The sequence below is a fragment of the Parasteatoda tepidariorum genome, chromosome 1 (assembly GCF_982258835.1).
Source record: "Parasteatoda tepidariorum strain Cologne lab strain chromosome 1, Ptep-v5.0, whole genome shotgun sequence".
In the NCBI taxonomy this organism is placed as follows: Eukaryota; Metazoa; Arthropoda; class Arachnida; order Araneae; family Theridiidae; genus Parasteatoda; species Parasteatoda tepidariorum.
This window is the reverse complement of record NC_141755.1, coordinates 44,476,798-44,491,326: the sequence shown is the minus strand read 5'-3', so window position 1 is coordinate 44,491,326 and position 14,529 is coordinate 44,476,798. Positions and strand designations below refer to the sequence as shown.

At 27.3% G+C, this 14,529-nt stretch overlaps 1 protein-coding gene across 1 annotated transcript in view; it reads left to right on the top strand.

The window, feature by feature from the left end:
• The first annotated feature begins 875 nt into the window (after nt 1–875).
• The window catches only part of LOC107447298 (uncharacterized), a 49,547-nt gene continuing 35,893 nt past the window's right edge, over nt 876–14,529 (top strand). Inside the window, exon 1 of the mRNA XM_087162559.1 lies at nt 876–1,210. The gene's annotated coding sequence lies outside the window, so the exon portion shown is untranslated. The remainder of the gene's footprint in view (nt 1,211–14,529) is intronic.

The following is a 14,529-nucleotide window of genomic DNA, read 5'->3' as shown; positions in this document are numbered from 1 at the left end:
AGAAAGTAAATACCAATAACCGCCGAAATTACAATCGAAACACCATAGGGATTTACGATACGATTAGCGTAAATGGAGTGCGTCAAAAAGTGTTGCTTTCAAAGCGCGATTTGATTTTCACATGTCGAAATATTACCAACTGACAAATACCGGAATTTAAAAAAAAAAAAAAAAAAAAAAAAAAAAAAAAACAAGTGGCAATCAGTAGCACTGGCAAAAACTACAGAAAAATCGAAAGAAAAATATTGAAATTGTCACATTAAAAGCCAGTAATCAAATGCGCGATTAATGTTCAACGTTCGAATTATGACACTATGAAAAATAAAATATTTTTTTAAAATTCCCAGCAATTTTTTAAACCATTATTATCTTAATTCATATTTTATTTGTTGATTTTTTTGTAATCAACTGGCTATCATAATAAATTTTAATAAAAACTTTATTTTCAGCGTATATCACGGCATTTTGACAATCCGTACAATTTTAAAATTTTCTTTTTCTAAGTGTTTAAATGTCATGAAAAGTGTTTAAACGTTAAGTGCGGAACAATATTATCAGAATTTATACTTGTTTTTCAAATAACAATAGTGTAAATAATCAAGTTTAATGTAGGAAAGATAATCCCTATCTTAAGGAAAGGGAAATCACGAGTTATAATTGATCACCTTCTCCCCTTGAATGAAAAAAACAAATCTAAAATAAAGATATGTATAAAATAAATCTAAATATCCAGGTTTAAAGCTATCAATTTTTACAGTGAATTAAGATTAATAACAGAGCAAAATGTTTATTAGCTTTATTGCTTGATAAAAAAAAAGAAAATAAGATAGAGTTATCATGATCGAAAACAAAGCGATGTCTAAAAAAAAATTAAGCAAACCGAAACTTTAAGTGACGTCATGCGCTGAAAGTCTGCGCAAGCTCTTAGCACATTCTAAATGAAATATTTATCGTCTGATATGCAGATTCATAGAATGGGAAATTTCCCCATTATTTTAATTTCGATTTTATAAAATGTGATATTTATTCTAACTCCTATCAGATTGGAATAAAAGAGAACTTTTATATTGTTAAATGATAAAATATTCCTCACGTGGTTCCGTTATCAATGTATACATCATACTAGACAGTGGAAATAAAACTGACAGCCTAGTTCCATTTCTCCGCTAAAGTGAGAAGGACTTCTTAGTTGTTCTAAAGATACGTTGAGGTAATCATTTTAATAATACTCTTTCCTATAATATTATTTATGTATGTGTGTGTATTTTTTTCATATAAATGTTTTTTAAATATATTATTTTTAATAATTTTTCTTCTTCACTTTTCATTAATCTATTATATTTCTTCCATGATTTCTTTATATTTTTAACTTATTTTATGAGTTCTATATACTTGCAGCTTATGCACAGTAAGTAAAACTTATTATTTTCCTCGTTATTTTCTCTTTATTTCACATATATATTGTGTATGCTAGAAATGAACAACAATCAATGAAGCATTTTCTTTAAAAATAAAAATAAAGTGACATTTTTAAATTGTATTTGCATGGGAAAATGTAATTATCGTCCCCTGAATTAAATGGCTCAAAAACACCTAAAGACAATTGTTCTTTTTTTTTCATGAATCAATAGTAAATATTAGAAAACCTTTTAAATAAAATTTAATTAAAAATGTTATATTTTTTTTCTAGAAAATGGATTAATAACAATTTTGGAGAAATATCAAGAATTTTTACTTTTCATTGCTAAAACATCTTTCTGTTACTTTTATTTTTATATTACCCTAAAGGAACACATTTTATTAATAAACACATTATGATTTAAAACCATTACTAAAAATTTTCTTGTTTTGCGCTTTTGTGTACATGGGCAATAATTACAAAAAAAAAAAAAAAGAACAGTGATGATGATAAATTGAAGAATTTTTCTTTTTTTTTTTAATTTCAAGCTAGAACATTTTTTTTCTAAACTTAAACATTGTACCTTTCTATAATAATAATTTAAAAACATAATAGATATTGTTTGTTTTACATTTTAAAATATAATTTTTGCATTTCGTCTACATTGGTTATGATTTAGAAATTGGCATTTTTTAAATAGAACACAGTTGAATTTTTTACACTCAAATCAGAAATATCACAATTTCCTAAACTCAATAAAACCTTCCATCCTTTAATACTGGATCTTTTTATCCCCAACATTTAAACAATTTATCTTAAATTTAGAGGAGAAATAAATAATTAAAACTGAAATTGCAAATTTCTATCACATGTAAAAATTGTTTTTTTTTTTTTTTTTTTTTTTTTTTTTTTTTTGAAGTTGCCAAATTTTTATTCAAATTTCAATAAAAATTTAAAAGAAAATTTTTTTCTTCTTAACTATTCAGTTTTACTCTATAAAGTTAATATTCTAGTTTTATAAATGTATTTTCTAATTAAACACTTGTAAGTATAGGATCAGATGCGAAGTGGGGTAAAATGCACAAGTTATAAGACATCAATTTTCTCCTTTTAAATTGAGATAATTTGTTTCATATTTTTATTTCAGCTTAAATAACTGATTAAAAATGTAATGTTTCCAAATTATCTGTTAATGATCCATTTATGCAAGTTTGGCAATTAATGATCAAGTTTAAGCTGTTAAACTTTTTTTAATATCATTAAAACTGGCAAAAAATATTAATTTTAATTCAAACTGGTCATCTAAAAAACTAATCTATATAGAAATTTAAGAATAAATTTCAAAATATTATTATTAATTGTGTTCTGAAGTGGGGTAAAGTGAATATACGGTTAGGTTTATCTAAATGTTGTATGATAGGGATATTTTTTTTATTTCTGTGTTGGTTTTATTAAGTATCTAATACTCTGTATTTTTAATGAAATAGCTGAAAATGTAACTTATTTGTTTGATTATAGCCCTACATACGCTCGCCAACCCCCGAAAATTGCTACGCAATCTTATACAGTTTGCTTCGCAAACCAAGCTCGCTTCGCTCGCTACTAATTTAGGTACATTGCAAATACACAAAATTCTAAGAATTCAAAACAATCATTCACATCCATATAACAACTTCAAAAAAAAAAAAAAATTACATCTTTTTAGTAAATACTAAGTCATTAAAATATATTTGAATTCAAATAAATGACATGTAATTCGTTAAACCTATTAGAAATGTGAGTATAAAATCTTAAAGCGTAACAGCACGACTGAGACTCATTTTTCAATGAATAACTAATAACAATAATAAAACAAATAAATTCGTGATGTAAATCAAAAATCGTCAAATAAATTCGTAATATATAAATTCTTAAAAAAAAAGCCCTTTCGACAAAATACTTAAATAGAGATCTATCGACAAAGACTACACTTCTGCCTAACTTACGGTTATTTCAGTTTCCGTTTTTAAAAGCGCTATACGTTGAGCCACCTCAGCTAGATTTGGCATGTGACATTTTTAGCGGCAATCATTGGTCGATTTTCTAGCGTTGCCATTCGGGGAGTTGTAATGAGGCTTTTTTTTGTCGCCGTGAGAAATATATATATAGATAGCATGAATGGTACTTAGTGAGCTATTTCACGAAAATTTCTGTCTTTTATATGGCAGTTTTTTTAAATGGAAAACAAAAAAGTATCCTTAAAATAGCTTAATTGAATAAAAATACATGTCTGTCTGCAATTAAATAGTAAAAACATTTTAAATTACCACTATAGGCATTCATTTTTACACTCTCAATTATATTTCAAAAAAACCAAAAACTATTACAAATTGTATATAGCCCTGCATCCGAAGTGAAACCTGATTTTGATAACCATGAACACATCAACTCTTTAATTTATGAATACAAAATATTTTTTAGTATTTTTTTTAATATGATACATAAATTGAAGAACACTTTTATTTCTAAAACAATCTTTACATATGTTCTGAGGAATTATATTCTAATTTTAGAACTTACCCATTTTACCTCAAGGGTAAGTATATCAAAACCTGATCATTGGAATACATTACTAAGAAAAGAAAGCTAACAAACTAAAAGTTATACTTCATATTTAATCAGGGTGGCCACCCACCTGGAATTATCAGAGAATTTTTTATACTAGAAAAAATCTGGAAAAATCAGGGAAATTTGGTTAAATACCTGGAAAAATCAGAGAATTTTTATGAAAAGCTGGAATTTTTTTCTTTGATTTTGTTATCTTTACTAAGTTAAGTAATTTACTAATTTTCATAATTTAAATTACTTTTTAGCGTCCGTTATATGTTTAGCGTCCAGCATGATTTTTAAAAACAAGTGTCTTATTTTTTAGGTAATTGGTTTTTATTTAAAATTAGGAACAGTAAAGCAAAGAACTATTCGTCCCGCCTTCCACTAAATTGGTAATAAAATAGTTCGGATACAACTTTTTTTTTCATTCTAAAAATGTCACGTACATGCTTCTTCCACCAAGTTTTTCAATTAATATAGCTATAATAATTTTAAAAAATTTATTTAATATTATTTCTTGCCTTTTTCGGTGGCTTTTACGTTATTGAATTAAGTAAAACTTGTTTTTTTGTATTTTATCCCATTAGAATAAAGATAAAATGTATTTAGCATCACTTGGCATGAAGCTATTACTCGCGGCCAAACCAAAACATTCAAAATTTACCACTATCAAGTAATTTTCTCCGGAACATATATGCCTTTCGAGGGGCCAAAAAACACTTCTTTCTAAAATATCGATATTTAAACTGCTTAGTATTGTTTCAGTTTTTATCATCATCAAATGTATCATTATAATATTTTATACCTATATTACCATATCTGATACTTATAACGAAGCCCTTCAACATTGAAGTTTTGTGAAAAATATATTTGTCAGTGACAGCCAACTAAAGCGGATATTTTTTTATTTTAAAAAATTGAATTCTTATTAAAATTTGGAGGATTTTTGACCTTGGTCATTTCTCCATCTAACCTTTAATTTACTATTAAAATATTTAGTAGTGGAAGAACAAATTTCTTTTAGTTCTCATTCATTAAAATATTAATAAACTATTTTTGCTACCATTGAAAAAATATTTTCTGAAACCACGGAAAACCCGTTGTAGAATTATTATCAAAACTGCACTAATCGGTATAATTCCAGTAGTACATAATATGACTATCAATAGTGCACAATAATTAAGCGTCATCTATAAATGACGATTTTTTACGGTTTTCCTAAACAAATTTTTTATTAACCTTTTCTTCTTTAACTTTGCTTTTTAGCACATAGCTTATTTTATTTTATATTAATTAATACATATTATTAATATTAAAGCATTAGTGTTAGTAATAATATGGCGATTTTTAAGGCTCCCGAAAATGAACAAGTACCTTTTCTCTATTATTTTTGCTTTTTAGTATATAAGTTTTTTTATGTCAGTTTAACATATTACCAACATTAATTAAAAATCATTGTCGTAATTGACAGTATAATGATTTCTTACGGTTCTTCTAGACAAATAAATTTCTTAACTCCATTACTTTTGCTTTCTAGTACACAGCTGATTTCTTTTATTTTAATATGCATATATTGTCTAAATTAATTTAGCTTCATTGGCGTGAATAATATAGCGATTTTTTGTGTTTCACTTAAGCAAATAAATACAACATTCTGATTAATTCTGCCGTAAAATGCATAAATATTTTTCTTCTATTCAATTACTGTTGATTTTAAATAAATAGTTTCTCTGAAACGTTTTAAAAGAGATATAAATAAGAAAAAATTGCGTGGTATCAGACAACTATAAAACAATAAATTTGGTGACGTAGACCTCGGACATAGCGAAGATAAAATAATTCAATATTTAACTACGTGCAATAAACTATTTTTTTTATCAACTAGAGTTAAAAGCTAGAAATATCACTGATGTTATTTTTAAAATATGTGAAAAACTGAATTGTCTATTGTTAAGATTAAAACAATGACTATCGTTTAACCAATCAGCAAATTCCACTTCGTTTTTCGCTCATCCCGTTCAAACGGTTTGCGGTAAAATGTTCTAAATACCAACTGTGACTTGTTACTTTCCTCGTGCTTCAAACTATCTGTATGATAAGTTTCATCGATTTCGGTTGGATGGTTTTGGAGTTTATAAATGACACCCTTACATAGACATTAATTTTTATATGCATAGATTAAGACATGGAGATTTCGAATTGCACATTTCAATTATTACTTTTCGGTGCGCTCCATAACATGGTAAATTTGTTCCTCGAACTTTTTTTCTTCTCTTAATTGCAATGAAATTGATTTTTTTCATGGATTTTAAAATTCCGATGTTATTGCGACATGCAATTTTTTTTTTTTTTTTTTTAAATAACGGCAGGTACTGAACGTTTCGTGTTGAATGAACTGAAGTGTTGCATTTAACGTTACCCAGTGGGCACCTGTGAACTTAAGTCACGGAGTCGAACAACATTATACCCACGCCACACTGCCACAAATACACGTTCATAGGGTGGGCCACATTCACACATCACACACAATAGAGGACATCATATAGAGAGAAACATCCATGCCCATAGCGGGATTCGAAACCGCAGCTATTGGCTTCGCAGTAAGGCACACTAACCGCTTGGTCACCTGGCCGGCGACACGCAAAATTTGAATCGGGCATTTGAGTAATCACTTTTTGATGCTCTCGATTTGCGTCGATACCATCGTAAATCCATGTCTTTTGATCGTTTTATTGGCCATTATTTTTTATATTCTTATATTTTTTATGCATTATTATTACACATAAAATTTCACTTCAGGCATTTCTTAGACATTTTTTGACGCAACGTTACCGCTGTTTTTTTCGATCGACTTTTTCATAGTTAATTTTTACTGATATTTTAATATGATGTTATTAAGAAATGAGAAATGCGAATCACACATTTGAGTTATTGCTTTTTTGACGCTGCACTAAATCTATTGATATATTTTTTTTTGTTGCCAGTTATTGGTGTCTCTTTTCATGTGATTTTTTAAAAGTCACATATTATTATGATCCTTAAAAATCAAATAGTACGCGTGATTTAACTATTTGACGCGATTGGAATTTTTCGGCAGTTATCAGTACCGATTTTCGCTTATTTTTAAAAAATCTCGATACAAATTATAGTGTATCTACCACTACAAAAATACAATTCCAATTCTTTAGTATATAAGACATGCTAACCTGATTCAATCTTGAGGTACCTTTTGATAGATGAAGGTTAGCATTGTCTAATGGTCTTGCCCCACATTGGTGGCCTTCGAACGTTATGTGAACACGCCTACCTTGAGAGAAACTCCTACTTCGATTTGAACACTCGTATTTCGATGAATTGTCTACATTGAACAGTTGACTTGCTACATGTGACTGCGACATTATCCACCTCCTCACGCTGTTGCTTCTCAGTCTCGATCGCACACAACGTATTCACTCGACTGCTTAAAGGCAACACAGGAGCGCCTATGACCGTGAATTTAATACAGCTTTCACGACCAGCACTCAAAAAGTACGATGATCTTAATACAGCTATCCCGGCTCCTCACAGAACAGCAATGCATCAACTAGTTTTATCCGTTCATCGAATTCTATCACAGATATAATTCTGGTGGGAGAGTACTACAAGACCATTACGAAAATACAGTTCCCATTTCTTAGTATATAAGACATGTTAACTCAATTCTATGTTGGGGTACCTTTTCATAGATGACGGTTGACTTTGTGGATATCTACTATTATTAGTCCTTTTTTGACGTGTCCAATTTGTGTGGTGTTCGTCAGAAATATTTTTTTTTTTTTATAAATGAACTTTTTCTAGTTATTGCCGTGGATTTCAAGATTTTTAAACAGGATTCACATTTTTTTTCTCCTTTGATGCATTGACTTTCTCAAAGAGCAAAAAATGAATATGTAATTTTTTAATACATATATTTTTTTATGTGCTGATAGGAAAAAAGTATTAGATAATTTTTTCTTCTTCAAATTTTATAAATGTTAATTTTGTGCATAAATATGAGTCTTATTTATCTTCTATGCACAAAAACAAGAGAAATGAAGTGCTAACAAAAATTGCAAGAAAAGAAGTTAAAATATTTTCTTCTTCCAGCAATCACGTGTCTGCTTTATAAAATTCTATAAAAACTAGTGGATTATAATTTAATAACAATAGAATTTATTTTTCACTCGTTTTCTAAAAGCTTTTGTACTCTCATCCACTGAAATTGATTATTTTCTTTCAGCAAAGTATACCAATCACACATTTTCTTACAATCGCTAACATGTTAGTCAACAAATCATTACAATTATTACAGTGATGCTAATTTTATTGATTTCATTTTAACCTTTTATAACATACTTTAATTAAGATAAATGTTCTTTTAAGAAGTTCCATTAGCATTTAATTTTACTGTTTGTTGGTAAATAGTTGATTTTTGATTCAAAATTCGAATTATGTAGTAGTCACAATGTCAATAGTTTATTTGTATTCACGTGATGATGTTTCCAAAACTGTTGTTCCTTTTACCCTAAAAAGCTGGCAAAAACCTAAGGAATGTATGAGGAACATGTTAAATGATAAATAAATATAGCATATAAAACGATTTTATTCATGTGTGTTTATTAGAAAGAAGGAAAACGAAACTTTTGTTTTATTATTATTATTTTTTTTTGTTCTGTACTTTACAGGTACAGGTTTCCAATTGTGAAAACAAAAACTTTTAACTAATCTAAACTAATAAAAACATGTTGTTAAATTAGAATTCTTTAAATATTTTGATTTCGAATGAGAAAAAAGAATAAAATTTAAAATTTTTTTATCTATATTAAGTATGCAGCAAGAAATTTGACAATTTTGCTCTTATAACAATTATTTTTGAATACTGAATATCTCTTAAAATAATAATGCTAACTCAAAATAAGTAGAATTAATTAAGTTTTTGAATTTCGATATTAGTTTAAGGAAAATATGTTCAATGAATTTTATAAAGAGCACTGTTTAGATAAAATACAGTATAAAATTGCTTTATAATAAAAAGTAAATAAATATAAAAACACTATTGATGTATAATCGTTTGGAATTATTTCCATTGGTTCAATGAAAATATATAAAACAATACTTATACAAGGTTTTTTTTGGTTACCCTATATTCGCTATTTAGTACACTATGTAAAAAAAGAACTTAAAAGTAACACATTGAAAAAAATTTTAATCAATAAAAACAATATATTCTACAAACAAAACATATTATTTTTTTCCACATCTATCTCAATTTTTAAAAAATTAATATTGCACCTTAACATTAAAAATAAAAACAAAATTTTGCTAATTTCCTAAAATAAATTTAGTCTAATTATTTTTTACTATAATATATTTTGTTTTATAACCGCCATTGAACAGCCGTCCTAATTTTTGAGTATACGATTAGTAATGTTTAACTCGGTAGACTTGTACTTATGAACCTAATCCAGAAGACAAGGGAACTCTTGGATCAAGTATTGGGAGAAATTTACCTTCGTGGAGGACTTTTTTGTTGGAACTAACCCGTATTTGCGTTATATGAGAAGGAAAACCTCCCAAGGTTAGCCTGACAGCAAAGAGGCACTAACTCATGATCCGTCTATCACTGATGATATTTTACGTCAGCGCTGTGGTCGGTGCGAGCCGTGTAGTACGGAATGTATTTCCAAAAGCCATCGCTAAGATTCGAACCCGGATTAACTTATTGGGAGGCCAGCGCTTTCTCCCCTGAGCCCTGATAATTACATGCATTCAAGTTATAATTTTTCATGATTATAATTACATCTTTTGATAAGTTGCCATCACGCAAATCTAATATTTTGTAACCATGATTATTTTCGGTCGTCCCTTGTTTTCACTACATGCAATCAGAGATCATGGTTAATTATAACCGAAATTACTAGTAAATTCGATTACTAGTAATCGATTACTTGTATGTTAACAATTACAGATGTTATCGAACTCTTCAAAGGCTTCAGAAAATAATATAGAATTGAAGGACTGTTGCAATTAGGGTCACTCGAAAAATCATGCTTTAAAAAACGCCGATTAATTTACAATTCCTCTAAATCCAATATAAGTGGCCTTTTCCATTTTTTCTTTTTGTAGATTAAAAAGCAGTGTTGTAGACAAGGTGTTCTACCAACTGTGCCCTCTGTTTTCTGTAAATAATAACAAATGCACATGTGTCTAATTTAAGGAAGTTTCTTTTTATATGTATATATTTACAGTCGAACCTCACTAACTCGATCCTCGATTTCACGAATTTTTCGATGTCTCGCAGGAAAAACAATTCCCTTCAAATTTCCAAGACACTCAATGTTAAAAAAACCTTGATTTCTCGAATTTTTTTTTCTAATCCCTCGATAACTTAAATTTTTTTTCCATAAATAGTGTAGATTTTTTCCTGAAAATAAAAAAAATATTCCAAAAAAATTTTTAAGAATAGAAAACTAATTCTCATAATCATAACCAATTCTCAAACAAGCACTTTCTACAGTAGACACTGTAAGGAGATTTATTGAGAGACAACCGAATATGTCAGAGGAGACATTTAAAGTTATAGTCCACTTAGAAAGTGTTATAGACAAACTTTCTTACACATCTCTAAAGCAAACAATTGAATCATTTTAAGTGTTTTTAGAATAAATATCGAATAGTAAATAAGGTATGTAAAAAGCATTTTTCTTTATTCTAACATCGATAACATGCGATTTTCGATAATTCGAATTTTCGATATTCCGAATTTTTTCTCCTCTCCCTTCAAGTTCGAGATATCGAGGTTAGACTGTATATATACAATTACAATTTTATTATTTTATTGAATAGGGTCTTTCAACTGAAAATATAATTTTTTTTAATGGGCAATACTCTCGCGTTTAGTGAGGAGAAAACTCGCTATTTATTTCCTTTTTCGCATTTTGTAAATCAATATGTTAAAAATAATTTTTATGAAAAATATCTATTTCAGAAATCATGTGGAAATCAATAATTATAACTGCCAAAGAAAAAACGATAGAATAATTGCGTTACTAATTTAATATTCAATACGAATTTCCCATATTGTAAAAAATATATTGGGATATTTAACCCTCCTGGTGGCGCTTACTTGAAATAGTTTTACTCTTAGAAGGTCAAGCATATTTAACAGAATTCTCTCTGAAACGGCGGAGGTCAGACTAAAGGAATGCCTCCCCCCTTTTTCTCCGTTTGCTGTTAAGGGAATTATTTACGCTCTATGTGGTCAGCCGAGGGAATGACAGTTTGATGGATGAAACCCGTTTTGTAGTTCACTTTTCAACTATCTTTTTTGAATCCTCCTGCAATTCAACGTTTGTTTCCAGAATGTTTGAATCTTTTTGCAATTTATATTTAAAAGACATGAGTGTATGGTCCTCGCCTTTGATTGTTAGACAAATTTTATTCCTGTTTAAATTAAAAATAAAAAATCAATTAGTAAAAAAATATAATATGATTCATGAAATAAAAAAAAATAAAAGTTGAAAACAATATTATGTAGTTCAAGTTTCTTTCTTTTTTGTTATTAGAAGTATTGATTTAGTGTTTATCATCACTATGCATATCGTTTATAATTACTTTTATGATCCTTTAATTTTCTATAATATTTAATTTTGCAGAGTGACAATCTTTTTCTTTTATTTGATCTAAACCAGGATCATTATCTTAATTTTAAGTTATATATTCTCTGATTTGGACCAGTACATCATTTAGAATATAATTTTAACAACAATATTCAAAATGTAGTCACTTGTAATTTTGATTCATGTTAGTTTAGTTCTCTCTTTCAATTTTTATAAAATTAAAACTTTTTAACTCTTTATGTACCAAATAAATTTCATTATAGTTTATAAATAGATTTCCATGCAGAAACTGGAAATTTTACACTAACCGAGTAATTACCCTTATTAACTGCCTCTTTACGTTTTGAAAAGTTCCAGTCAACTATCATTACTTTTAAAGAATTGACATGGCTTGATAGCCTTTATAAAATATTTGATTATTGAAGTCTAAATAAATCTTTTTAAATTCCTGCCCTATAAAATTTTATTCTTCCACTAAGGATTAGTAAATTGAAGTAGCATCAATCACATTTATAGCTTTTCTTAGAGAGAAAATATGTTTAATTTTTTTTTCCTATTTTCCTGCTGCTTGGTCTTTATTGATAATTTTTCCAACAATTTTGGTTTTATAACGCATGCGCTATCAATTAAACAGTATAGCTTATTTTTATTTATTTATTTATTTTAGTTGAAGTTTTCCTAATACAGTTGCCCCCACGTAATTGCATAACTGGTATTTGAATATCCCGCTTAAGGTAGTAGAATTTTTGAGAACCAAAATATATTCTATAGAAAAAATATTTAAATTCCCCCCGAGCAACTATTTAAGATTTTTTATTGTCGCATAGAAGTAACTACTTAAAAGAAAAAATTATATATAATATATATATATATATATATATATATATATATATATATATTCGGCTAATTGCTTGTGGGATCATGGGCGCAGAAAATGTTATTCATGAGCTTGAGAAATATGAGTTCATAACGTTTCTCCTTTCACTTTCTTTAATTCTCCAATTTTTTTCTCTCTAAACAACTGTATTTTGTCATCGCTTTTTTGCATAGAAAAAATAATTCAAATAAAAATTTTCTTCGTAAAAGAATTTATTCATTGATCTCAGTTTTGCTTCGTATTTTTGGTTTTTTGAGTAGCTGTTTATGTTTTAATTTTACTTGTTTCGCATACGCTAAATCATGTTTTTCGCTCCTATAATGTATTATTATAAGTTGTTACATTTAGATCTGAAATTTAGGATAAATTTTTTTTACTTTTCTTAAATATTCGTTCGGGAAAGGAAATATGCCCTTAGTTTAGTTTTAGTTTAAATGAATCTGCATTATCTTTTTTTACGCAAAGGTTTCTTTTCGCATAATTTCAGTATTTTTATTCAGACTTAAATGGTTACTATGATTTAGTGTAAACAATAATTATACTTTACTTCATTTTGATGGTGCTTAATATTTGTAACTAATGGCGGCGGCATTTTACTTTTCACTATCAACACGTATTAGTATTTGTAAAGTTGAAATGGAAGTTATTTTATTTAGTGTTGTTATTCTTTGAGTATTTTCGAATTTCGTTGTAGCCACAATGAGCGCTACAAACGAAATATATTTTAAATTTTTTATTTTGAGACAAATAAAAAAAAAATCTTATAATAATTAATTAAAATCTTTGCTTATCCTATTTTTCATTAAAAAAATTTTTTAATTACGAGATAAATACTAGAGAGGGCTTCTAAAACAAATCGTGATCAGATCTAGAACAAAAATAAAAGTATTATCTTAGCATCAGACGTAGAAAAATTGTACAAACTTTTCAGAAATAGGATATATTTCTTTTTCTTATACCCAAAGAACATTTGTAACCATCAAAATGGCATAATTAGGTTTTTCTGAAACCTATTCAACCTTCATGTTCTAAAGGAAGCTAAGTCGACTAGGTGATAGCAATGGGATGCGCAATAGCTTCAGTAATACTGGGTAATTAGGTATACTGAGTATTAAATAGGTAATCAGGGTAAATCATGAGTTTCGAAAAATTACTCCAGACAGACATCTAATGGGACATGATAGAACTAGCACCTAGTTCTTGGAAATGGATAACGTGGGAATGTTTTAAATGGACATGAATCTCATATAAATACAAACACGCTCCAACTTCTTTAACCATTTCTGTTCCTTTAACGTCCTGGTTTTTTCACGAGCTCTACAGCATATATATTTTGAAACAGTCTTTTTCAAGACTCATTATTTTAACTATTTAACAATCTTTAAGACTTAATTTTTTAGTTATTTAATTTTCCTAACACTTAATATTTTAGCTAACTAATAATATTTATAATTTAGTTTTTTAAATTTTAAACCTTCTTTAAATTTATTATTTTACCAATATTTAATACATAATATTTAATTTATATAATTTTTTTTACTAAAAACTATTTAGTTATTTATTAATTTTTAAAACTTAATTTTCTGTAATATAGCGTTTTTTTTTAAAAAAAATTTAAATTATATTATCCGTTTCCTTTTTATTATTTGTAAATATTTTATTTTATTTATTTAATGAATTAGAAGACGTTTTTTATAACATAATTTCTTCTAATATCTCGTGTTTATATTTTCTGCAATACTAATTATTTTAATTATTTAATCTTTCAGAATTGACTTTTCGTTAAAAAAATATTTTACAATATTTGATCTTTTAATTATTTTCACTGCTTATGTTTCGATTATTTAATAGTCTTTAATACGTAATATTTTACTTTCTTAGCGATATTTATGGCCTAAGATATAATTTATTTAATAATATTTATGTCTTAATATTTTAACTTTAACTTTGAAAATTTTATGTTTAAATTATTTAATTATTCATAAGGCTTAATATTTAATTTTTTTATAATTTTCAAAACTTAATAT